Consider the following 24,905-nt stretch of genomic DNA (forward strand, 5'->3'; position numbering starts at 1 on the left):
TTCATGTCTTTTTATTTAACATTCCTAGTGAACTACACTTGACTTGGTCTGCAAAACTATTAAAGCTGTAGTAATTTTTGCCTTTAAAATAAATATATATTACCTAACTGAATAATGTCTGCATTGAAGAAAATTCATGGTGAGCAGATTGACAAACCAGAAAGCACTTACCCAAATTGAAATAAAAGTTAGCGCCTTTGTTTTGCTTCCCTGCATTCATGTTACACACAGAAGAATGTAAATGACACACCTAATAAATTCAGACACATAGATTTTTGCAATGACTAAGAATATGTGTTGACTTAAAAATTTGCATTTAATTTAAAATATGAGTATAAGCATGATTATAATGCTGATTTATGCAGCACAAATAAACCAAAATAACGCACTTACAGATTATACATGATTAAGGTAAATGCTTTAGTTTGGTTTGTTTGTACCCATTTAAAATCGAGGACTGCAGCTTTTTGGTAGCAGTCTGCATCTAAGCAAGTTTTGATATTGTACCAGCTATTTAAAAGTAAAAAAAATAACATTAACTCAAGTTTTAGCTTATTGAATATAGCTAACATTAGAATACGCATACATTTTCTTTCAGGTAATGGAAACGGAAAAGAAATGTGTGAGCTTTTTAACATTGTAACTTGTAGCCTTTATAAAATGGTAAAACATGAAGATTGTGGTGAGGTTTGGGATGAGGTGGGTTGGGAGCGGGTCAAGTGCACAGGTGGTGAGATGCGATCTTGAGAGTAGAGTGGCGAGTTGATCTTCTGTAATGGAGGATTAGTTGGTTTTGGAGGTGGAGGGTAGGGAAGTTGGGAGGAAGGGCTCTGGGGCTTGTTGACCAAAACTGTCTCTGATGTTATCAATCTTCTGCTTGAAGAATGAGGCAAAGTCTTCAGCAGAGATAAGTGAGGAGGGAGGAGGTGCTGGGGGACGGAGGAGAGAATTGAAGGTGTTGAATAACTGTTTAGGGTTGTGAGACAGGGAGGATATGAGAGATGAGAAGTAGGTTTGTTTAGCTGTAGCGAGTGCGGTCTTGAAAGTAGTGAGGGACTGTTTGAATGCGATTAAGTGGTCGTTGGAGTGGGATCTTTTCCATCTGCGCTCAGCAGCCCTGGAAGCTTGCCTCAGTTCTTTGGTCAGGCTGGTGTGCCAGGGCTGTCTGTTGATTTTGCGAGCTTTGGTATGTGTAAGTGGGGCAGCAGATTCCAAAGCTACAGCTATTGTGGTGTTATATAGAGCGGCAGCGTCATCCGCATTGTGTATGGAACTTATGTCTGTGAGAGGGAGGAGGGATTCAGAGAATGAATGTAGGTCAAGATGTTTAAGATTTCTGCGAGGGTGTGAAAGTTTGTGGGGTGGGGACTCTAGACATGGAGTGGAGAGATGAGAATGTGAGAAGGTTGTGGTCAGAGAGAGGAAGAGGCGAGTTAGAGAGGTTAGATAGGGAGTAGAGGCGGGTGAAGATGAGGTCCAGTGTGTGACCATCTTTGTGAGTGGCTGCAGAAGACCATTGAGTGAGGCCGAAGGAGGAAGAGAGAGATAGACGTTTAGTGGCAGCTGAGAGGGAAGTGTCAATGGGTATGTTGAAATCGCCCATGATGATAGTGGGGATGTCCGCAGAAAGGAAATGAAGTAGCCAGGTGGTGAAGTGGTCAAAGAAGGTGGTGGCTGGCCCTGGGGGGCGGTAAATGACAGCCAGTTGGAGGTTGGAGGGGGAGTAGATGCGCACAGAGTGCACCTCAAAGGAAGGGAGGGTAACAGAGGGTGGCAGTGGGATTGGGGTGAAGGAGCAGTTATCTGACAGGAGAAAACCAACTCCTCCACCATGCTTGCTGCTGGGGCGGGGTGTGTGAGAAAGGTGGAAGCCACCGTAAGAGAGTGCAGCAGTGGAGGCCGTGTCAGAAGGGGTGAGCCAGGTTTCGGTGATGGCGAGGAAGGAAAGTTTGGTAGTAACAAAAAGATCATGGATGTAGGAAAGCTTGTTACAGACAGCGAGCGTTCCACAGAGCTCCTGTTAGTGGGACTGGGGAAGCGGGGGCTGGGCGAATGGGTATAAGGTTAGAGAGGTTACGGAAGTTTGTGATGGAGCGTGGATGGGAGGTAGAAATGACTGTGGTAATATGGTGAGGAGGACCAGGATTTGGAGAGATATCACCAGCAGTGAGAAGGAGCAGAGATAGTGTTAGCAGGTGGGAGCAGGAGAGAGCGTGAGGGGGCTGCCTGTGCTTTGAGACAGAGGATTGTATGTTAAGGAACAGTTCTGAGGAGGAGGTGAGATGGATGGGGAGGATTGAAGAGGAGATGAACAGTTCCTTACTTGGTGTGGGGATTGGGGGAGGTTGCAGAAAGTGAAAGATATGGGTAAAAGTGACAACAAACAGAAACATTGTTTGCAGTGACTGGCCAGTTACCTTCAGTTCCCTTCAGGTTCAATTCAGGTTTTAATTCTAATGTAATCCACACTTTTAGAACACACTTCTAGAAATCACACTGCAGACTAAAGTCCTGCAGACTTGTGCTATGCAATATATGGAAAACTAAGTGCGGTCAGGTGTGGAGCAGAGAGGAGTGGTCTCTGCTCATCTTGGTCAGAGAATTAAGGGTTGACCAGATGCATACAATCAAGACTAAGTAAACAAGGTCATAAATATCACAGAGTAAGTTGGGGGTTAGCTGAAAGGCATACCATCACAATGCTAGGAGCAGGGGAAAGTCTATGCGCAAAGCTGGGTGATGTATTATGTGCGCTTCATAGGAGAGCTGGATGAACATACCATCACAATGCTAGGAGCAGGGGAAAGTCTATGCGCAAAGCTGGGTGATGTATTATGTGCGCTTCATAGGAGAGCTGGATGAACATACCATCACAATGCTAGGAGCAGGGGAAAGTCTATGCGCAAAGCTGGGTGATGTATTATGTGCGCTTCATAGGAGAGCTGGATGAACATACCATCACAATGCTAGGAGCAGGGGAAAGTCTATGCGCAAAGCTGGGTGATGTATTATGTGCGCTTCATAGGAGAGCTGGATGAACATACCATCACAATGCTAGGAGCAGGGGAAAGTCTATGCGCAAAGCTGGGTGATGTATTATGTGCGCTTCATAGGAGAGCTGGATGAACATACCATCACAATGCTAGGAGCAGGGGAAAGTCTATGCGCAAAGCTGGGTGATGTATTATGTGCGCTTCATAGGAGAGTTGGATGAACATACCATCACAATGCTAGGAGCAGGGGAAAGTCTATGCGCAAAGCTGGGTGATGTATTATGTGCGCTTCATAGGAGAGCTGGATGAACATACCATCACAATGCTAGGAGCAGGGGAAAATCTATGCGCAAAGCTGGGTGATGTATTATGTGCGCTTCATAGGAGAGCTGGATGAACATACCATCACAATGCTAGGAGCAGGGGAAAGTATGCGCAAAGCTGGGTGATGTATTATGTGCGCTTCATAGGAGAGCTGGATGAACATACCATCACAATGCTAGGAGCAGGGGAAAGTCTATGCGCAAAGCTGGGTGATGTATTATGTGCGCTTCATAGGAGAGCTGGATGAACATTCCATCACAATGCTAGGAGCAGGGGAAAGTCTATGCGCAAAGCTGGGTGATGTATTATGTGCGCTTCATAGGAGAGCTGGATGAACATACCATCACAATGCTAGGAGCAGGGGAAAGTCTATGCGCAAAGCTGGGTGATGTATTATGTGCGCTTCATAGGAGAGCTGGATGAACATACCATCACAATGCTAGGAGCAGGGGAAAGTCTATGCGCAAAGCTGGGTGATGTATTATGTGCGCTTCATAGGAGAGCTGGATGAACATACCATCACAATGCTAGGAGCAGGGGAAAGTCTATGCGCAAAGCTGGGTGATGTATTATGTGCGCTTCATAGGAGAGCTGGATGAACATACCTGTTGGAAGAATAGAGATGCTTGTTAGAGTGCGATGGTGGCAGGTAGCAGGGCACAGTCTGTATACATCTTTCAGGTTTTAATTCTAATGTAATCCACACTTTTAGAACACACTTCTAGAAATCACACTGCAGACTAAAGTCCTGCAGACTTGTGCTATGCAATATATGGAAAACACACAATAAATACACACATGTAAATGTTTGCAATACCTAAGAATATATGAAGACTTAAAAAATTACACTGGATTTAAAAGAAGAAGATAAGCATGAATATAATGCTGATGTATGCGGCTCAGATAAACCAAAATAACGCACTTACAGACATTCAATGATTAAAGTAAATGCTTTAGTTTGGTTTGCTTTTACCCATTTCAAATCAAGGACTGCAGATTTTTTATAAAGATCATAGTGTAAAACAACTTTGATAATATACAGGCTGCTTAACATTACAAAGCTAACAGTAACTAAAGTTTTTCTTTTATAAATATAACTAAGATAAGAACATACCCTATCTGTCAACTAAAGGCAACCTAAAAGAAATGTGCAATCTTTTTGACATTGTAACTTGTACCCTTTAAAATGGCAAAACTTCTATTTTTTGTTAAATTGTATAAAGATTTGAAACATGAACTATCCTATTCTACCTAACAAAACTGTGTTAGAAATAGTGTGTGTTGCTTTTAAACATTTTCTTACAACAATTCAATTATTAAAACATGTGTTTTGTGCATTGTACTAGAATATTTGAACCAAAAATCCACAGTAATACAATTTCATAAACATCCAAATGAATTAACAGATAACAGGTAACTAAATTAAATCAAATGATTACCTTAGTGAGCAAACAAGACATTTCTTCAAGTTTCTCTTCATGAAGTGGCAGATTTCTAGTTCTTGCACATCTTTTTATAAGCTGGAACAATACACTCAGAAACCAATGAAATGTTATGTGTCCTTCCCTTAATTTGCCTATCAAAGCAGTTTACTGAGACAATTTTAATTACCTTTAGGAGATAAAATCAATTATCAACTGAATGGGTGACAATGCAATAAGAAACATGTTTTGATCATGCCTTTATTTATTTCAACAGTACACTACACTTGACCTATTTTGAAAAAATTCAAAACCTTTAATCATTTTTGCCTTTAAAATAAATATATGTTACATAATGGAATAATTTCTGCACTCAAGAAAATTCAAGTTGAGCAGATTAACAAAACAGAAGGCACTTACCCAAAATCAAATAAAAGTTAGCGCCTTTGTTTTGCTTCCCTGCATTCATGTTACACAGAAGAATGTAAAGGACACACCTAATAAATACAGACATATAGATTTTTGCAATGACTAAGAATATGTGTTGACTTAAAAATTTACATTTAATTTAAAATATGAGTATAAGCATGATTATAATGCTGATTTATGCAGCACAAATAAACCAAAATAACGCACTTACAGATTATGCATAATTAAAGTAAATGCTTTAGTTTGGTTTGTTTGTACCCATTTAAAATCGAGGACTGCAGCTTTTTGGTAACAGTCTGCATCTAAGCAAGTTTTCATATAGTACCAGCTATTTAAAAGTAAAAAAATAACATTAACTCAAGTTTTAGCTTATTGAATATAGCTAAGATTAGAATACGCATACATTATCTTTCAGGTAATGGAAACAGAAAATAAATGTGTGTGCTTTTTAACATTGTAACTTGTAGCCTTTTTAAAATGGTAGAACATCTAATATTTTTAAAGTGTATGAGTATTTAAAACTTTGAAGCTTGAACTGTCCTGTTAATGCTACCTAATAAAATTGTATTAGAAAAAACTCCTGTTGCTTTTAAACATTTTCTTGCAACAATTCTGTTAATGATTAAAACGTGCTTTTTGAGCATTCTATTAGAATATCTTAACAGAAAGCCAAAGTAATACAGGTTCACATGCATGAACAGAAAATAGGTTACTAAATTAAATCAAATTATTACCCAAATCAGTAAAAATGACATGTTTCTTTAAGTTTCCTTTTAGGAAGTGACAGATTTTTAGTTCTTGCAAAAGTTTTTTATAATCTGGACAATACACCCTGAAACCAATGAATGTTATGTCCCCTTCCCTTAATTTGACTAAAAATAGTATATTGAGCCAATTTCACAGCCCTTTATAAAGAGGAAATCAGGTATCAACTGAAGGGTTAACTATGCTATAAGAACTATAATTTTTTCATGTCTTTTTATTTAACATTCCTAGTGAACTACACTTGACTTGGTCTGCAAAACTCTTAAAGCTGTAGTAATTTTTGCCTTTAAAATAAATATATGTTACCTAACTGAATAATGTCTGCATTGAAGAAAATTCATGGTGAGCAGATTGACAAACCAGAAAGCACTTACCCAAATTGAAATAAAAGTTAGTGCCTTTGTTTTGCCTACCTGCATTCATGTTACACATAGTACAATGGAAAGAACACACGTAATAAATACAGACATGTAAATGTTTGCAATACCTAAGAATATTTGTAGACTTAAAAAATTACACTGGATTTAAAAGAAGATAAGCATGAATATAATGCTGATGTATGCGGCTCAGATAAACCAAAATAATGCACTTACAGACATCCAATGATTAAAGTAAATGCTTTAGTTTGGTTTGCTTTTACCCATTTCAAATCAAGGACTGCAGATTTTTTATAAAGATGATAGTGTAAAACAACTTTGATAATATACAAGCTGCTTAACATTACAAAGCTAACAGTAACTAAAGTTTTACTTTTATAAATATAACTAAGATAAGAACATACCCTATCTGTCAACTAAAGGCAACCTAAAATAAATGTGCAAACTTTTTGACATTGTAACTTGTACCCTTTAAAATGGCAAAACTTCTATTTTTTGTTAAATTGTATAAAGATTTAAAGATTTGAAACATGAACTATCCTATTCTACCTAACAAAACTGTGTTAGAAATAGTGTGTGTTGCTTTTAAACATTTTCTTACAACAATTCAATTATTAAAACATGTGTTTTGTGCATTGTACTAGAATATTTGAACCAAAAATCCACAGTAATACAATTTCATAAACATCCAAATGAATTAACAGATAACAGGTAACTAAATTAAATCAAATGATTACCTTAGTGAGCAAACAAGACATTTCTTCAAGTTTCTCTTCATGAAGTGGCAGATTTCTAGTTCTTGCACATCTTTTTATAAGCTGGAACAATACACTCAGAAACCAATGAAATGTTATGTGCCCTTCCCTTAATTTGCCTATCAAAAGCAGTTTACTGAGACCATTTTAATTACCTTTAGGAGATAAAATCAATTATCAACTGAATGGGTGACTATGCAATAAGAAACATGTTTTGTTCATGCCTTTATTTATTTCAACAGTACACTACACTTGACCTATTTTGAAAAAATTCAAAACCTTTAATCATTTTTGCCTTTAAAATAAATATATGTTACATAATGGAATAATGTCTCCACTCAAGAAAATTCAAGTTGAGCAGATTAACAAAGCAGAAGGCACTTAACCAAAATCAAATAAAAGTTAGCGCCTTTGTTTTGCTTCCCTGCATTCATGTTACACACAGAAGAATGTAAAGGACACACCTAATAAATACAGACATATAGATTTTTGCAATGACTAAGAATATGTGTTGACTTAAAAATTTACATTTAATTTAAAATATGAGTATAAGCATGATTATAATGCTGATTTATGCAGCACAAATAAACCAAAATAACGCACTTACAGATTATGCATAATTAAAGTAAATGCTTTAGTTTGGTTTGTTTGTACCCATTTAAAATCGAGGACTGCAGCTTTTTGGTAACAGTCTGCATCTAAGCAAGTTTTCATATAGTACCAGCTATTTAAAAGTAAAAAAATAACATTAACTCAAGTTTTAGCTTATTGAATATAGCTAAGATTAGAATATGCATACATTATCTTTCAGGTAATGGAGACAGAAAATAAATGTGTGTGCTTTTTAACATTGTAACTTGTAGCCTTTTTAAAATGGTAGAACATCTAATATTTTTAAAGTGCATGAGTATTTAAAACTTTGAAGCTTGAACTGTCCTGTTAATGCTACCTAATAAAATTGTATTAGAAAAAACTCCTGTTGCTTTTAAACATTTTCTTGCAACAATTCTGTTAATGATTAAAACGTGCTTTTTGAGCATTCTATTAGAATATCTTAACAGAAAGCCAAAGTAATACAGGTTCACATGCATGAACAGAAAATAGGTTACTAAATTAAATCAAATTATTACCCAAATCAGTAAAAATGACATGTTTCTTTAAGTTTCCTTTTAGGAAGTGACAGATTTTTAGTTCTTGCAAAAGTTTTTTATAATCTGGACAATACACCCTAAAACCAATGAATGTTATGTCCCCTTCCCTTAATTTGACTAAAAATAGTATATTGAGCCAATTTCACTGCCCTTTATAAAGAGGAAATCAGGTATCAACTGAAGGGTTAACTATGCTATAAGAACTATAATTTTTTCATGTCTTTTTATTTAACATTCCTAGTGAACTACACTTGACTTGGTCTGCAAAACTCTTAAAGCTGTAGTAATTTTTGCCTTTAATATAAATATATGTTACCTAACTGAATAATGTCTGCATTGAAGAAAATTCATGGTGAGCAGATTGACAAGCCAGAAAGCACTTACCCAAATTGAAATAAAAGTTAGTGCCTTTGTTTTGCCTACCTGCATTCATGTTACACATAGTACAATGGAAAGAACACACGTAATAAATACAGACATGTAAATGTTTGCAATACCTAAGAATATTTGTAGACTTAAAAAATTACACTGGATTTAAAAGAAGATAAGCATGAATATAATGCTGATGTATGCGGCTCAGATAAACCAAAATAATGCACTTACAGACATCCAATGATTAAAGTAAATGCTTTAGTTTGGTTTGCTTTTACCCATTTCAAATCAAGGACTGCAGATTTTTTATAAAGATGATAGTGTAAAACAACTTTGATAATATACAAGCTGCTTAACATTACAAAGCTAACAGTAACTAAAGTTTTACTTTTATAAATATAACTAAGATAAGAACATACCCTATCTGTCAACTAAAGGCAACCTAAAATAAATGTGCGAACTTTTTGACATTGTAACTTGTACCCTTTAAAATGGCAAAACTTCTATTTTTTGTTAAATTGTATAAAGATTTAAAGATTTGAAACATGAACTATCCTATTCTACCTAACAAAACTGTGTTAGAAATAGTGTGTGTTGCTTTTAAACATTTTCTTACAACAATTCAATTATTAAAACATGTGTTTTGTGCATTGTACTAGAATATTTGAACAAAAAATCCACAGTAATACAATTTCATAAACATCCAAATGAATTAACAGATAACAGGTAACTAAATTAAATCAAATGATTACCTTAGTGAGCAAACAAGACATTTCTTCAAGTTTCTCTTCATGAAGTGGCAGATTTCTAGTTCTTGCACATCTTTTTATAAGCTGGAACAATACACTCAGAAACCAATGAAATGTTATGTGCCCTTCCCTTAATTTGCCTATCAAAAGCAGTTTACTGAGACCATTTTAATTACCTTTAGGAGATAAAATCAGTTATCAACTGAATGGATGACTATGCAATAAGAAACATGTTTTGTTCATGCCTTTATTTATTTCAACAGTACACTACACTTGACCTATTTTGAAAAAATTCAAAACCTTTAATCATTTTTGCCTTTAAAATAAATATATGTTACATAATGGAATAATGTCTCCACTCAAGAAAATTCAAGTTGAGCAGATTAACAAAACAGAAGGCACTTACCCAAAATCAAATAAAAGTTAGCACCTTTGTTTTGCTTCCCTGCATTCATGTTACACACAGAAGAATGTAAAGGACACACCTAATCAATACAGACATATAGATTTTTGCAATGACTAAGAATATGTGTTGACTTAAAAATTTACATTTAGTTTAAAATATGAGTATAAGCATGATTATAATGCTGATTTATGCAGCACAAATAAACCAAAATAACGCACTTACAGATTATGCATAATGAAAGTAAATGCTTTAGTTTGGTTTGTTTGTACCCATTTAAAATCGAGGACTGCAGCTTTTTGGTAACAGTCTGCATCTAAGCAAGTTTTCATATAGTACCAGCTATTTAAAAGTAAAAAAATAACATTAACTCAAGTTTTAGCTTATTGAATATAGCTAAGATTAGAATACGCATACATTGTCTTTCAGGTAATGGAAACAGAAAATAAATGTGTGTGCTTTTTAACATTGTAACTTGTAGCCTTTTTAAAATGGTAGAACATCTAATATTTTTAAAGTGTATGAGTATTTAAAACTTTGAAGCTTGAACTGTCCTGTTAATGCTACCTAACAAAATTGTATTAGAAAAAACTCCTGTTGCTTTTAAACATTTTCTTGCAACAATTCTGTTAATGATTAAAACGTGCTTTTTGAGCATTCTATTAGAATATCTTAACAGAAAGCCAAAGTAATACAGGTTCACATGCATGAACAGAAAATAGGTTACTAAATTAAATCAAATTATTACCCAAATCAGTAAAAATGACATGTTTCTTTAAGTTTCCTTTTAGGAAGTGACAGATTTTTAGTTCTTGCAAAAGTTTTTTATAATCTGGACAATACACCCTAAAACCAATGAATGTTATGTCCCCTTCCCTTAATTTGACTAAAAATAGTATATTGAGCCAATTTCACAGCCCTTTATAAAGAGGAAATCAGGTATCAACTGAAGGGTTAACTATGCTATAAGAACTATAATTTTTTCATGTCTTTTTATTTAACATTCCTAGTGAACTACACTTGACTTGGTCTGCAAAACTCTTAAAGCTGTAGTAATTTTTGCCTTTAAAATAAATATATGTTACCTAACTGAATAATGTCTGCATTGAAGAAAATTCATGGTGAGCAGATTGACAAACCAGAAAGCACTTACCCAAATTGAAATAAAAGTTAGTGCCTTTGTTTTGCCTACCTGCATTCATGTTACACATAGTACAATGGAAAGAACACACGTAATAAATACAGACATGTAAATGTTTGCAATACCTAAGAATATTTGTAGACTTAAAAAATTACACTGGATTTAAAAGAAGATAAGCATGAATATAATGCTGATGTATGCGGCTCAGATAAACCAAAATAATGCACTTACAGACATCCAATGATTAAAGTAAATGCTTTAGTTTGGTTTGCTTTTACCCATTTCAAATCAAGGACTGCAGATTTTTTATAAAGATGATAGTGTAAAACAACTTTGATAATATACAAGCTGCTTAACATTACAAAGCTAACAGTAACTAAAGTTTTACTTTTATAAATATAACTAAGATAAGAACATACCCTATCTGTCAACTAAAGGCAACCTAAAATAAATGTGCAAACTTTTTGACATTGTAACTTGTACCCTTTAAAATGGCAAAACTTCTATTTTTTGTTAAATTGTATAAAGATTTAAAGATTTGAAACATGAACTATCCTATTCTACCTAACAAAACTGTGTTAGAAATAGTGTGTGTTGCTTTTAAACATTTTCTTACAACAATTCAATTATTAAAACATGTGTTTTGTGCATTGTACTAGAATATTTGAACCAAAAATCCACAGTAATACAATTTCATAAACATCCAAATGAATTAACAGATAACAGGTAACTAAATTAAATCAAATGATTACCTTAGTGAGCAAACAAGACATTTCTTCAAGTTTCTCTTCATGAAGTGGCAGATTTCTAGTTCTTGCACATCTTTTTATAAGCTGGAACAATACACTCAGAAACCAATGAAATGTTATGTGCCCTTCCCTTAATTTGCCTATCAAAAGCAGTTTACTGAGACCATTTTAATTACCTTTAGGAGATAAAATCAATTATCAACTGAATGGGTGACTATGCAATAAGAAACATGTTTTGTTCATGCCTTTATTTATTTCAACAGTACACTACACTTGACCTATTTTGAAAAAATTCAAAACCTTTAATCATTTTTGCCTTTAAAATAAATATATGTTACATAATGGAATAATGTCTCCACTCAAGAAAATTCAAGTTGAGCAGATTAACAAAACAGAAGGCACTTACCCAAAATCAAATAAAAGTTAGCGCCTTTGTTTTGCTTCCCTGCATTCATGTTACACACAGAAGAATGTAAAGGACACACCTAATAAATACAGACATATAGATTTTTGCAATGACTAAGAATATGTGTTGACTTAAAAATTTACATTTAGTTTAAAATATGAGTATAAGCATGATTATAATGCTGATTTATGCAGCACAAATAAACCAAAATAACGCACTTACAGATTATGCATAATGAAAGTAAATGCTTTAGTTTGGTTTGTTTGTACCCATTTAAAATCGAGGACTGCAGCTTTTTGGTAACAGTCTGCATCTAAGCAAGTTTTCATATAGTACCAGCTATTTAAAAGTAAAAAAATAACATTAACTCAAGTTTTAGCTTATTGAATATAGCTAAGATTAGAATACGCATACATTGTCTTTCAGGTAATGGAAACAGAAAATAAATGTGTGTGCTTTTTAACATTGTAACTTGTAGCCTTTTTAAAATGGTAGAACATCTAATATTTTTAAAGTGTATGAGTATTTAAAACTTTGAAGCTTGAACTGTCCTGTTAATGCTACCTAACAAAATTGTATTAGAAAAAACTCCTGTTGCTTTTAAACATTTTCTTGCAACAATTCTGTTAATGATTAAAACGTGCTTTTTGAGCATTCTATTAGAATATCTTAACAGAAAGCCAAAGTAATACAGGTTCACATGCATGAACAGAAAATAGGTTACTAAATTAAATCAAATTATTACCCAAATCAGTAAAAATGACATGTTTCTTTAAGTTTCCTTTCAGCAAGTGACAGATTTTTAGTTCTTGCAAAAGTTTTTTATAATCTGGACAATACACCCTGAAACCAATGAATGTTATATCCCCTTCCCTTAATTTGACTAAAAATAGTATATTGAGCCAATTTCACTGCCCTTTATAAAGAGGAAATCAGGTATCAACTGAAGGGTTAACTAAGCTATAAGAACTATAATTTTTTCATGTCTTTTTATTTAACATTCCTAGTGAACTACACTTGACTTGGTCTGCAAAACTCTTAAAGCTGTAGTAATTTTTGCCTTTAAAATAAATGTTACCTAACTGAATAATGTCTGCATTGAAGAAAATTCATGGTGAGCAGATTGACAAACCAGAAAGCACTTACCCAAATTGAAATAAAAGTTAGTGCCTTTGTTTTGCCTACCTGCATTCATGTTACACATAGTACAATGGAAAGAACACACGTAATAAATACAGACATGTAAATGTTTGCAATACCTAAGAATATTTGAAGACTTAAAAAATTACACTGGATTTAAAAGAAGATATGCATGAATATAATGCTGATGTATGCGGCTCAGATAAACCAAAATAATGCACTTACAGACATTCAATGATTAAAGTAAATGCTTTAGTTTGGTTTGCTTTTACCCATTTCAAATCAAGGACTGCAGATTTTTTATAAAGATGATAGTGTAAAACAACTTTGATAATATACAAGCTGCTTAACATTACAAAGCTAACAGTAACTAAAGTTTTACTTTTATAAATATAACTAAGATAAGAACATACCCTATCTGTCAACTAAAGGCAACCTAAAATAAATGTGCAAACTTTTTGACATTGTAACTTGTACCCTTTAAAATGGCAAAACTTCTATTTTTTGTTAAATTGTATAAAGATTTAAAGATTTGAAACATGAACTATCCTATTCTACCTAACAAAACTGTGTTAGAAATAGTGTGTGTTGCTTTTAAACATTTTCTTACAACAATTCAATTATTAAAACATGTGTTTTGTGCATTGTACTAGAATATTTGAACCAAAAATCCACAGTAATACAATTTCATAAACATCCAAATGAATTAACAGATAACAGGTAACTAAATTAAATCAAATGATTACCTTAGTGAGCAAACAAGACATTTCTTCAAGTTTCTCTTCATGAAGTGGCAGATTTCTAGTTCTTGCACATCTTTTTATAAGCTGGAACAATACACTCAGAAACCAATGAAATGTTATGTGCCCTTCCCTTAATTTGCCTATCAAAAGCAGTTTACTGAGACCATTTTAATTACCTTTAGGAGATAAAATCAATTATCAACTGAATGGGTGACTATGCAATAAGAAACATGTTTTGTTCATGCCTTTATTTATTTCAACAGTACACTACACTTGACCTATTTTGAAAAAATTCAAAACCTTTAATCATTTTTGCCTTTAAAATAAATATATGTTACATAATGGAATAATGTCTCCACTCAAGAAAATTCAAGTTGAGCAGATTAACAAAGCAGAAGGCACTTAACCAAAATCAAATAAAAGTTAGCGCCTTTGTTTTGCTTCCCTGCATTCATGTTACACACAGAAGAATGTAAAGGACACACCTAATAAATACAGACATATAGATTTTTGCAATGACTAAGAATATGTGTTGACTTAAAAATTTACATTTAATTTAAAATATGAGTATAAGCATGATTATAATGCTGATTTATGCAGCACAAATAAACCAAAATAACGCACTTACAGATTATGCATAATTAAAGTAAATGCTTTAGTTTGGTTTGTTTGTACCCATTTAAAATCGAGGACTGCAGCTTTTTGGTAACAGTCTGCATCTAAGCAAGTTTTCATATAGTACCAGCTATTTAAAAGTAAAAAAATAACATTAACTCAAGTTTTAGCTTATTGAATATAGCTAAGATTAGAATATGCATACATTATCTTTCAGGTAATGGAGACAGAAAATAAATGTGTGTGCTTTTTAACATTGTAACTTGTAGCCTTTTTAAAATGGTAGAACATCTAATATTTTTAAAGTGTATGAGTATTTAAAACTTTGAAGCTTGAACTGTCCTGTTAATGCTACCTAATAAAATTGTATTAGAAAAAACTCCTGTTGCTTTTAAACATTTTCTTGCAACAATTCTGTTAATGATTAAAACGTGCTTTTTGAGCATTCTATTAGAATATCTTAACAGAAAGCCAAAGTAATACAGGTTCACATGCATGAACAGAAAATAGGTTACTAAATTAAATCAAATTATTACCCAAATCAGTAAAAATGACATGTTTCTTTAAGTTTCCTTTTAGGAAGTGACAGATTTTTAGTTCTTGCAAAAGTTTTTTATAATCTGGACAATACACCCTAAAACCAATGAATGTTATGTCCCCTTCCCTTAATTTGACTAAAAATAGTATATTGAGCCAATTTCACTGCCCTTTATAAAGAGGAAATCAGGTATCAACTGAAGGGTTAACTATGCTATAAGAACTATAATTTTTTCATGTCTTTTTATTTAACATTCCTAGTGAACTACACTTGACTTGGTCTGCAAAACTCTTAAAGCTGTAGTAATTTTTGCCTTTAATATAAATATATGTTACCTAACTGAATAATGTCTGCATTGAAGAAAATTCATGGTGAGCAGATTGACAAGCCAGAAAGCACTTACCCAAATTGAAATAAAAGTTAGTGCCTTTGTTTTGCCTACCTGCATTCATGTTACACATAGTACAATGGAAAGAACACACGTAATAAATACAGACATGTAAATGTTTGCAATACCTAAGAATATTTGTAGACTTAAAAAATTACACTGGATTTAAAAGAAGATAAGCATGAATATAATGCTGATGTATGCGGCTCAGATAAACCAAAATAATGCACTTACAGACATCCAATGATTAAAGTAAATGCTTTAGTTTGGTTTGCTTTTACCCATTTCAAATCAAGGACTGCAGATTTTTTATAAAGATGATAGTGTAAAACAACTTTGATAATATACAAGCTGCTTAACATTACAAAGCTAACAGTAACTAAAGTTTTACTTTTATAAGTATAACTAAGATAAGAACATACCCTATCTGTCAACTAAAGGCAACCTAAAATAAATGTGCGAACTTTTTGACATTGTAACTTGTACCCTTTAAAATGGCAAAACTTCTATTTTTTGTTAAATTGTATAAAGATTTAAAGATTTGAAACATGAACTATCCTATTCTACCTAACAAAACTGTGTTAGAAATAGTGTGTGTTGCTTTTAAACATTTTCTTACAACAATTCAATTATTAAAACATGTGTTTTGTGCATTGTACTAGAATATTTGAACAAAAAATCCACAGTAATACAATTTCATAAACATCCAAATGAATTAACAGATAACAGGTAACTAAATTAAATCAAATGATTACCTTAGTGAGCAAACAAGACATTTCTTCAAGTTTCTCTTCATGAAGTGGCAGATTTCTAGTTCTTGCACATCTTTTTATAAGCTGGAACAATACACTCAGAAACCAATGAAATGTTATGTGCCCTTCCCTTAATTTGCCTATCAAAAGCAGTTTACTGAGACCATTTTAATTACCTTTAGGAGATAAAATCAGTTATCAACTGAATGGATGACTATGCAATAAGAAACATGTTTTGTTCATGCCTTTATTTATTTCAACAGTACACTACACTTGACCTATTTTGAAAAAATTCAAAACCTTTAATCATTTTTGCCTTTAAAATAAATATATGTTACATAATGGAATAATGTCTCCACTCAAGAAAATTCAAGTTGAGCAGATTAACAAAACAGAAGGCACTTACCCAAAATCAAATAAAAGTTAGCACCTTTGTTTTGCTTCCCTGCATTCATGTTACACACAGAAGAATGTAAAGGACACACCTAATCAATACAGACATATAGATTTTTGCAATGACTAAGAATATGTGTTGACTTAAAAATTTACATTTAGTTTAAAATATGAGTATAAGCATGATTATAATGCTGATTTATGCAGCACAAATAAACCAAAATAACGCACTTACAGATTATGCATAATGAAAGTAAATGCTTTAGTTTGGTTTGTTTGTACCCATTTAAAATCGAGGACTGCAGCTTTTTGGTAACAGTCTGCATCTAAGCAAGTTTTCATATAGTACCAGCTATTTAAAAGTAAAAAAATAACATTAACTCAAGTTTTAGCTTATTGAATATAGCTAAGATTAGAATACGCATACATTGTCTTTCAGGTAATGGAAACAGAAAATAAATGTGTGTGCTTTTTAACATTGTAACTTGTAGCCTTTTTAAAATGGTAGAACATCTAATATTTTTAAAGTGTATGAGTATTTAAAACTTTGAAGCTTGAACTGTCCTGTTAATGCTACCTAACAAAATTGTATTAGAAAAAACTCCTGTTGCTTTTAAACATTTTCTTGCAACAATTCTGTTAATGATTAAAACGTGCTTTTTGAGCATTCTATTAGAATATCTTAACAGAAAGCCAAAGTAATACAGGTTCACATGCATGAACAGAAAATAGGTTACTAAATTAAATCAAATTATTACCCAAATCAGTAAAAATGACATGTTTCTTTAAGTTTCCTTTTAGGAAGTGACAGATTTTTAGTTCTTGCAAAAGTTTTTTATAATCTGGACAATACACCCTAAAACCAATGAATGTTATGTCCCCTTCCCTTAATTTGACTAAAAATAGTATATTGAGCCAATTTCACAGCCCTTTATAAAGAGGAAATCAGGTATCAACTGAAGGGTTAACTATGCTATAAGAACTATAATTTTTTCATGTCTTTTTATTTAACATTCCTAGTGAACTACACTTGACTTGGTCTGCAAAACTCTTAAAGCTGTAGTAATTTTTGCCTTTAAAATAAATATATGTTACCTAACTGAATAATGTCTGCATTGAAGAAAATTCATGGTGAGCAGATTGACAAACCAGAAAGCACTTACCCAAATTGAAATAAAAGTTAGTGCCTTTGTTTTGCCTACCTGCATTCATGTTACACATAGTACAATGGAAAGAACACACGTAATAAATACAGACATGTAAATGTTTGCAATACCTAAGAATATTTGTAGACTTAAAAAATTACACTGGATTTAAAAGAAGATAAGCATGAATATAATGCTGATGTATGCGGCTCAGATAAACCAAAATAATGCACTTACAGACATCCAATGATTAAAGTAAATGCTTTAGTTTGGTTTGCTTTTACCCATTTCAAATCAAGGACTGCAGATTTTTTATAAAGATGATAGTGTAAAACAACTTTGATAATATACAAGCTGCTTAACATTACAAAGCTAACAGTAACTAAAGTTTTACTTTTATAAATATAACTAAGATAAGAACATACCCTATCTGTCAACTAAAGGCAACCTAAAATAAATGTGCAAACTTTTTGACATTGTAACTTGTACCCTTTAAAATGGCAAAACTTCTATTTTTTGTTAAATTGTATAAAGATTTAAAGATTTGAAACATGAACTATCCTATTCTACCTAACAAAACTGTGTTAGAAATAGTGTGTGTTGCTTTTAAACATTTTCTTACAACAATTCAATTATTAAAACATGTGTTTTGTGCATTGTACTAGAATATTTGAACCAAAAATCCACAGTAATACAATTTCATAAACATCCAAATGAATTAACAGATAACAGGTAACTAAATTAAATCAAATGATTACCTTAGTGAGCAAACAAGACATTTCTTCAAGTTTCTCTTCATGAAGTGGCAGATTTCTAGTTCTTGCACATCTTTTTATAAGCTGGAACAATACACTCAGAAACCAATGAAATGTTATGTGCCCTTCCCTTAATTTGCCTATCAAAAGCAGTTTACTGAGACCATTTTAATTACCTTTAGGAGATAAAATCAATTATCAACTGAATGGGTGACTATGCAATAAGAAACATGTTTTGTTCATGCCTTTATTTATTTCAACAGTACACTACACTTGACCTATTTTGAAAAAATTCAAAACCTTTAATCATTTTTGCCTTTAAAATAAATATATGTTACATAATGGAATAATGTCTCCACTCAAGAAAATTCAAGTTGAGCAGATTAACAAAACAGAAGGCACTTACCCAAAATCAAATAAAAGTTAGCGCCTTTGTTTTGCTTCCCTGCATTCATGTTACACACAGAAGAATGTAAAGGACACACCTAATAAATACAGACATATAGATTTTTGCAATGACTAAGAATATGTGTTGACTTAAAAATTTACATTTAGTTTAAAATATGAGTATAAGCATGATTATAATGCTGATTTATGCAGCACAAATAAACCAAAATAACGCACTTACAGATTATGCATAATGAAAGTAAATGCTTTAGTTTGGTTTGTTTGTACCCATTTAAAATCGAGGACTGCAGCTTTTTGGTAACAGTCTGCATCTAAGCAAGTTTTCATATAGTACCAGCTATTTAAAAGTAAAAAAATAACATTAACTCAAGTTTTAGCTTATTGAATATAGCTAAGATTAGAATACGCATACATTGTCTTTCAGGTAATGGAAACAGAAAATAAATGTGTGTGCTTTTTAACATTGTAACTTGTAGCCTTTTTAAAATGGTAGAACATCTAATATTTTTAAAGTGTATGAGTATTTAAAACTTTGAAGCTTGAACTGTCCTGTTAATGCTACCTAACAAAATTGTATTAGAAAAAACTCCTGTTGCTTTTAAACATTTTCTTGCAACAATTCTGTTAATGATTAAAACGTGCTTTTTGAGCATTCTATTAGAATATCTTAACAGAAAGCCAAAGTAATACAGGTTCACATGCATGAACAGAAAATAGGTTACTAAATTAAATCAAATTATTACCCAAATCAGTAAAAATGACATGTTTCTTTAAGTTTCCTTTCAGCAAGTGACAGATTTTTAGTTCTTGCAAAAGTTTTTTATAATCTGGACAATACACCCTGAAACCAATGAATGTTATATCCCCTTCCCTTAATTTGACTAAAAATAGTATATTGAGCCAATTTCACTGCCCTTTATAAAGAGGAAATCAGGTATCAACTGAAGGGTTAACTAAGCTATAAGAACTATAATTTTTTCATGTCTTTTTATTTAACATTCCTAGTGAACTACACTTGACTTGGTCTGCAAAACTCTTAAAGCTGTAGTAATTTTTGCCTTTAAAATAAATATGTTACCTAACTGAATAATGTCTGCATTGAAGAAAATTCATGGTGAGCAGATTGACAAACCAGAAAGCACTTACCCAAATTGAAATAAAAGTTAGTGCCTTTGTTTTGCCTACCTGCATTCATGTTACACATAGTACAATGGAAAGAACACACGTAATAAATACAGACATGTAAATGTTTGCAATACCTAAGAATATTTGAAGACTTAAAAAATTACACTGGATTTAAAAGAAGATATGCATGAATATAATGCTGATGTATGCGGCTCAGATAAACCAAAATAATGCACTTACAGACATTCAATGATTAAAGTAAATGCTTTAGTTTGGTTTGCTTTTACCCATTTCAAATCAAGGACTGCAGATTTTTTATAAAGATGATAGTGTAAAACAACTTTGATAATATACAAGCTGCTTAACATTACAAAGCTAACAGTAACTAAAGTTTTACTTTTATAAATATAACTAAGATAAGAACATACCCTATCTGTCAACTAAAGGCAACCTAAAATAAATGTGCAAACTTTTTGACATTGTAACTTGTACCCTTTAAAATGGCAAAACTTCTATTTTTTGTTAAATTGTATAAAGATTTAAAGATTTGAAACATGAACTATCCTATTCTACCTAACAAAACTGTGTTAGAAATAGTGTGTGTTGCTTTTAAACATTTTCTTACAACAATTCAATTATTAAAACATGTGTTTTGTGCATTGTACTAGAATATTTGAACCAAAAATCCACAGTAATACAATTTCATAAACATCCAAATGAATTAACAGATAACAGGTAACTAAATTAAATCAAATGATTACCTTAGTGAGCAAACAAGACATTTCTTCAAGTTTCTCTTCATGAAGTGGCAGATTTCTAGTTCTTGCACATCTTTTTATAAGCTGGAACAATACACTCAGAAACCAATGAAATGTTATGTGCCCTTCCCTTAATTTGCCTATCAAAAGCAGTTTACTGAGACCATTTTAATTACCTTTAGGAGATAAAATCAATTATCAACTGAATGGGTGACTATGCAATAAGAAACATGTTTTGTTCATGCCTTTATTTATTTCAACAGTACACTACACTTGACCTATTTTGAAACAATTCAAAACCTTTAATCATTTTTGCCTTTAAAATAAATATATGTTACATAATGGAATAATGTCTCCACTCAAGAAAATTCAAGTTGAGCAGATTAACAAAACAGAAGGCACTTACCCAAAATCAAATAAAAGTTAGCGCCTTTGTTTTGCTTCCCTGCATTCATGTTACACACAGAAGAATGTAAAGGACACACCTAATAAATACAGACATAGATTTTTGCAATGACTAAGAATATGTGTTGACTTAAAAATTTACATTTAGTTTAAAATATGAGTATAAGCATGATTATAATGCTGATTTATGCAGCACAAATAAACCAAAATAACGCACTTACAGATTATGCATAATGAAAGTAAATGCTTTAGTTTGGTTTGTTTGTACCCATTTAAAATCGAGGACTGCAGCTTTTTGGTAACAGTCTGCATCTAAGCAAGTTTTCATATAGTACCAGCTATTTAAAAGTAAAAAAATAACATTAACTCAAGTTTTAGCTTATTGAATATAGCTAAGATTAGAATACGCATACATTGTCTTTCAGGTAATGGAAACAGAAAATAAATGTGTGTGCTTTTTAACATTGTAACTTGTAGCCTTTTTAAAATGGTAGAACATCTAATATTTTTAAAGTGTATGAGTATTTAAAACTTTGAAGCTTGAACTGTCCTGTTAATGCTACCTAACAAAATTGTATTAGAAAAAACTCCTGTTGCTTTTAAACATTTTCTTGCAACAATTCTGTTAATGATTAAAACGTGCTTTTTGAGCATTCTATTAGAATATCTTAACAGAAAGCCAAAGTAATACAGGTTCACATGCATGAACAGAAAATAGGTTACTAAATTAAATCAAATTATTACCCAAATCAGTAAAAATGACATGTTTCTTTAAGTTTCCTTTCAGCAAGTGACAGATTTTTAGTTCTTGCAAAAGTTTTTTATAATCTGGACAATACACCCTGAAACCAATGAATGTTATATCCCCTTCCCTTAATTTGACTAAAAATAGTATATTGAGCCAATTTCACTGCCCTTTATAAAGAGGAAATCAGGTATCAACTGAAGGGTTAACTAAGCTATAAGAACTATAATTTTTTCATGTCTTTTTATTTAACATTCCTAGTGAACTACACTTGACTTGGTCTGCAAAACTCTTAAAGCTGTAGTAATTTTTGCCTTTAAAATAAATATGTTACCTAACTGAATAATGTCTGCATTGAAGAAAATTCATGGTGAGCAGATTGACAAACCAGAAAGCACTTACCCAAATTGAAATAAAAGTTAGTGCCTTTGTTTTGCCTACCTGCATTCATGTTACACATAGTACAATGGAAAGAACACACGTAATAAATACAGACATGTAAATGTTTGCAATACCTAAGAATATTTGAAGACTTAAAAAATTACACTGGATTTAAAAGAAGATATGCATGAATATAATGCTGATGTATGCGGCTCAGATAATCCAAAATAATGCACTTACAGACATTCAATGATTAAAGTAAATGCTTTAGTTTGGTTTGCTTTTACCCATTTCAAATCAAGGACTGCAGATTTTTTATAAAGATGATAGTGTAAAACAACTTTGATAATATACAAGCTGCTTAACATTACAAAGCTAACAGTAACTAAAGTTTTACTTTTATAAATATAACTAAGATAAGAACATACCCTATCTGTCAACTAAAGGCAACCTAAAATAAATGTGCAAACTTTTTGACATTGTAACTTGTACCCTTTAAAATGGCAAAACTTCTATTTTTTGTTAAATTGTATAAAGATTTAAAGATTTGAAACATGAACTATCCTATTCTACCTAACAAAACTGTGTTAGAAATAGTGTGTGTTGCTTTTAAACATTTTCTTACAACAATTCAATTATTAAAACATGTGTTTTGTGCATTGTACTAGAATATTTGAACCAAAAATCCACAGAAATACAATTTCATAAACATCCAAATGAATTAACAGATAACAGGTAACTAAATTAAATCAAATGATTACCTTAGTGAGCAAACAAGACATTTCTTCAAGTTTCTCTTCATGAAGTGGCAGATTTCTAGTTCTTGCACATCTTTTTTTTTAAGCTGGAACAATACACTCAGAAACCAATGAAATGTTATGTGCCCTTCCCTTAATTTGCCTATCAAAAGCAGGTTACTGAGACCATTTTAATTACCTTTACTAGATAAAATCAATTATCAACTGAATGGGTGACTATGCAATAAGAACATGTTTTGTTCACGCCTTTATTTATTTCAACAGTACACTACACTTGACCTATTTTTAAAAAATTCAAAATCTTTCATCATTTTTGCCTTTAAAATAAATATATGTTACATAACGGAATAATGTCTGCACTCAAGAAAATTCAAGTTAAGCAGATTAACAAAACAGAAAGCACTTACCCAAAATCAAATAAAAGTTAGCGCCATTGTTTTGCTTCCCTGCATTCATGTTACAGACAGAAAAATGTAAAGGACACAACTAATAAATACAGACATATAGATTTTTGCAATGACTAAGAATATGTGTTGACTTAAAAAATTACATTTAATTTAAAATATGAGTATAAGCATGATTATAATGCTGATTTATGCAGCACAAAAAAACCAAAATAACGCACTTACAGATTATGCATAATTAAGGTAAATGCTTTAGTTTGGTTTGTTTGTACCCATTTAAAATCGAGGACTGCAGATTTTTGGTAACAGTCTGCATCTAAGCAAATTTTGATATTCTACCAGCTATTTAAAAGTAAAAAAATAACATTAACTCAAGTTTTAGCTTATTGAATATAGCTAAGATTAGAATACGCATACATTATCTTTCAGGTAATGGAAACGGAAAATAAATGTGTGTGCTTTTTAACATTGTAACTTGTAGCCTTTATAAAATGGTAAAACATCTCATATTTTTAAAATGTATCAGTATTTAAAACTTTGAAACTTGAACTATCCTGTTAATGCTACCTAACACAATTGTATTAGAAATAACTCCTGTTGCTTTTAAAAATGTTCTTGCAACAATTCTGTTAATTATTAAAACGTGCTTTTTGAGCATTCTATTAGAATATTTTAACAAAAAGCCAAAGTAATACAGGTTCACATGCATGAACAGAAAATAGGTTACTAAATTAAACAAATCATTACCCAAATGAGGAAAAATGACATGTTTCTTTAAGTTTCCTTTCAGCAAGTGACAGATTTTTAGTTCTTGCAAATGTTTTTTTATAATCTGGACAATACACCCTGAAACCAATGAATGTTATGTTCCCTTACCTTAATTTGACTAAAAATAGTATATTGAGCCCATTTTACTGTCCTTTATAAAGAGGAAATCAGGTATCAACTGAAGGGTTAACTATGCTATAAGAACTATAATTTTTTCATGTCTTTTTATTTAACATTCCTAGTGAACTACACTTGACTTGGTCTGCAAAACTCTTAAAGCTGTAGTAATTTTTGCCTTTAAAATAAATATATGTTACCTAACTGAATAATGTCTGCCTTGAAGAAAATTCATGGTGAGCAGATTGACAAACCAGAAAGCACTTACCCAAATTGAAATAAAAGTTAGTGCCTTTGTTTTGCCTACCTGCATTCATGTTACACATAGTACAATGGAAAGAACACACGTAATAAATACAGACATGTAAATGTTTGCAATACCTAAGAATATTTGTAGACTTAAAAAATTACACTGGATTTAAAAGAAGATAAGCATGAATATAATGCTGATGTATGCGGCTCAGATAAACCAAAATAATGCACTTACAGACATCCAATGATTAAAGTAAATGCTTTAGTTTGGTTTGCTTTT

The sequence above is a fragment of the Ranitomeya variabilis genome, chromosome 5 (assembly GCF_051348905.1).
Source record: "Ranitomeya variabilis isolate aRanVar5 chromosome 5, aRanVar5.hap1, whole genome shotgun sequence".
NCBI lineage: Eukaryota > Metazoa > Chordata > Amphibia > Anura > Dendrobatidae > Ranitomeya > Ranitomeya variabilis.